This window comes from Saccopteryx bilineata, chromosome 12 (assembly GCF_036850765.1).
Source record: "Saccopteryx bilineata isolate mSacBil1 chromosome 12, mSacBil1_pri_phased_curated, whole genome shotgun sequence".
Classification (NCBI taxonomy): Eukaryota; Metazoa; Chordata; class Mammalia; order Chiroptera; family Emballonuridae; genus Saccopteryx; species Saccopteryx bilineata.
The window spans coordinates 48,381,620-48,385,500 of NC_089501.1; the positions used below are offsets into that span (position 1 = coordinate 48,381,620).

The window sequence follows — 3,881 nt, forward strand, 5'->3', positions numbered from 1 at the left end:
TTTATGTGCCTCTCTGTTCCTTCTTATCACTTCTTCAGTCAGTGTCTGGGTTCAGAGTTAGAACCCAGCACCTGGCGTAGTGTTCTCCATAATTACTTGTTAAGTGAGTTGCAGTGTGTATGGGAAGGACTTGTGTCAACAGAGTTGATACTTCAAGTAGATTTTAAGGCATAAATGATCATTTTCAAACATGTCTTACTTTCTCAAGGATGGAATTATTAAATAACCAGTAATACTGTCTCCTTGATTAGAAATTTAAGTGTAATACCCCCTAGAGCAATCCCACAAGTTGTTTTTATATAACTGTGGAAATAATTTCATGCCAACAGACACTTGCTTTTAAAAATTAGATAGCTGTTCATGGAGAAATGACTCAAAGGGATGCAGTCTTCCCAGTACAGACTCTGTAAAGATAAAATCTTAATAAATCAATGCCTCTCAGCTTTTAATTAATGAGATGATATTCAGACTGAAATCAGTTCAGAAGTATATTACCTTGTTCTAGATCTTTCTGGGTTCCATATAGTTTTGTTAGACTACTTATTCCCCTCCACTCCTACCCTAAGAGGCAATATTAAGATTTGAAGGACTAAATCCTCATTGTATGTTTAGCTAATCCCTTAATTACTGAAACCAGTGTGGGTAGCTGACCTTTAGACACACTTATTTTTGTATGTGTATAAATTCAACTTTCCTTCATTTTTCTTTAGCCTGAACAACTTCCTTTTACAATTATTTGTAGTGCATATCTTATAGTGGTGAATTCTCCTCACCCTAGTTTATCCACAATTAAAAATTTATTTTTCTTTATTTACAAAGGATATTTTTTTCTGGGCATAAAATGTTGGGTTGATGGTTCTTTCTGTACTGCCCCAGCATGTGGAAGAGATTATTTCACTGTGTTCTGGCCTTATATCCTCTACAGAGAAGACTGTAATCATCCTCACGGTTGTCCATTTGTTTTCATTAATATCTATGTATTCCTTATTTGTAATGGAGTTATGTCTTTTGATGTAGATGGGGATTCCTTTAGGTTACACATAGTACCATGATGCTATAAGAGATGAAAAAGACAGCTTTCTAATTGAAAGAAGTTATAATGAGCCTTCCATTTTTAGAATAATGCCTAATTGTATGTTATGTGACCAATTTGACTGTTTTATCCCAAATAATATCTTCCTTCCTCCTTCTGCACAGAAAAGATCTTTACCTGGAACTTGTGTACTCTTCATTGATCAATGTCATCCCATTAAATTTAATTTTCTGGCCCTGGCCAGTTGGCTCAGCGGTAGAGCATCGGCCTTGTGTGCGGGGGACCCGGGTTCGATTCCCGGCCAGGGCACATAGAAGAAGCGCCCATTTGCTCCTCCACCCTTCCTCTCTGTCTCTCTCTTCCCCTCCCGCAGCCAAGGCTCCATTGGAGCAAAGATGGCCCAGGCGCTGGGGATGGCTCCTTGGCCTCTGCCCCAGGCGCTAGAGTGGCTCTGGTCGCGGCAGAGCGATGCCCCGGAGGGGCAGAGCATCGCCCCCTGGTGGGCATGCCGGGTGTATCCTTGTCCAGCGCATGCGGGAGTCTGTCTGACTGTCTCTCCCCGTTTCCAGCTTCAGAAAAATACAAAAAAAAAAAAAAATTTAATTTTCTAAATTTTTTTTAAAAGACTGCCATTTTCTCATCCTTTTGGAAAGAATTCAAGACAATTTCCATGCTAGTGTATGCCTTCATCTCTCATACCTAGGAATTCTTTCCTTGTCCAGACACAGCATCAGATAGGGAAAAAAAAATTGAGACAAGGGGAAGAAGCTTCAGTTTTTTCTGGAAACTTCTATTACTATGGATGATGAAAAACCAATCTTATCTCCCAGATCTAGAGGTAAACATTCGATCTGGCTGCCTGCTGCCTCCTTGACCTGACAATGCTCAGCTCAAGCTGTCCTGATCCCAGAATGTGACAGCCTTATTCCAACTCAGCAGTTTGAACAGAACTCCTTTTGAGGGTATTCTATTAGTGATTCCACCTTTCCACTGCCCAGGAAGGTCCTTCCCATCCCACACCAACCTCTTCCTTCCTGAAATAAAAGCTGTTGAATAGTTAGTTAAATCAGCTTCATTAGGTAGCTGGTGTCAAGTGCTATTACAATTTCTGCTATGATTTGATGATATTCCATCACTTTGTTATTTTTCAGCTCCTAATTGCACCCTATACTTTTGACATCTCTATTGGACTGATGTTAATGTCAAGTTGTCCTGATTCATGTGCTCTATTGAAATCTGGTAATGAGGCAGCTGAAATATGAATCAGTTGAGGACTTTTTGAAGTGCTCTGCCTACAAGCCTTTCTTTCTGACTTTTGTAGCACCAAGAAATTATTTTATTTTTGAGAAGAGAATAAAGACTTATGGGTTTGAAATTTTACATGATGTTAAAAGTACATCAACTAATGTTCAAATTAGAAAGGGGAAAGGCATGAAAACTTGTACAATAATATTTAATAGTAAGCTTTTGGAAAAATTATAATAACAAAATGTATCCTGAAAATACAAAAAAGTTCAAAGAAAAAACTAAAAACCGACCATAAACCCTCATTTGTTTTTTTGTTGTACAAGTTTAAAGATTTTTTTTGCATAAAATGTCTACTTTTTCATTTTTTATAAAGAAAAATCAGTAAGACAATAGGCATTTATTTTACAACATGCTTTATATAATTACAGAGCATGTGCCACTGGTTTCTTTTCATGCTATTAAATATAGGTGTTTATAATTTTAGTCTTATTGTATCTCATTCTTTTACCCTTAATTTAAACAATTTTCTACTTATGAACATTTATATTACTTGAAAATGTTTTCTTAATGGCATCATGTCTAAAAACCCACTGTTCACACCTGAGCAACCACTCTGACAGTCACATTTCCAGTCCTCCCTTAGAAACTTCCACTCTATTGCCTCCCAAGATGACAAACAAGTCCTTCAACATGGAAATTTGGGAAACATGAATAACAAAGTAGGCAGTCTTGATTTCTCATGGATTCTTGGAGTTCTTAATCTACAAGAGATGGTAGTAGCCACCCTCTCCGAACCTCACTTCCTCACAGAGCATTTCAAGGACCCCTGTTCCAGGAAGGCACTTTAGGAAACAATGTTCTGATTTCACATGATCACTGACTTCCATTCATTTTTATTTGGATGTTCTGCTACCCATTTTAAGGTCAAAATGTTTCCCAATAGATTTAGCACATTTATAATTATTAATGAAAAAATAAAAAAGGAGACATTTATTGTGCATTTACATGTATCAAGTGTTGTATAAAATGGTAGAGATAAAAGATATCCATAAGAACCAAGTCCATGAGCCCCTTTATCATTGGGTCCAAAGAACAATTAGCAATTCCACTGGACATTTAATGTTTTGCTGTCCTAGTTCTGGCCATCAGAAAGTCATAATGTCCTAAAGCTTAAGCACAGAGACTCAAAGCCAATCAGATATAATCTGGGCTATTGTGACTGTTGAGAAAGAAGTACACACTCCTTCCTCTGGATTTAAATGTGGAAGGGGGAGCTGGTTATGGGACTGCTGGCAGCCATTCTTGTCACAACACAAAGTCCGAGGATCAAGTCAAATGGATAAATGCTGAGCTAAGAGAGAGGTTATGTCATGATGAGCTGAATCCAGCCATTCTTCATCCATCTGGAGTTCAGTTACATGAGCAAATTTGGCTTAAGTTTTTTGTGACTTACATTCAAAAAGATCCTCACTAATAAAACATTTATTTCTTCCCTTGTGGAAAATCATTCAAAATATGTTAGATAACTTTGTTGGCAGAGTATAAATATAATTCAGTATAAATGAATTATTTTTGATGATTTAGAAAAACATAGAGTGAA

The 3,881-nt window shown here is 37.2% G+C and overlaps 1 non-coding gene across 1 annotated transcript; it reads left to right on the forward strand.

Annotated features, from left to right (window-relative positions):
* The first annotated feature begins 1,266 nt into the window (after positions 1-1,266).
* On the forward strand, positions 1,267-1,342 carry TRNAT-UGU (transfer RNA threonine (anticodon UGU)). The gene has a single exon. It is a non-coding gene; the product is annotated as a tRNA-Thr (tRNA).
* The last annotated feature ends 2,539 nt before the right edge of the window (positions 1,343-3,881 follow it).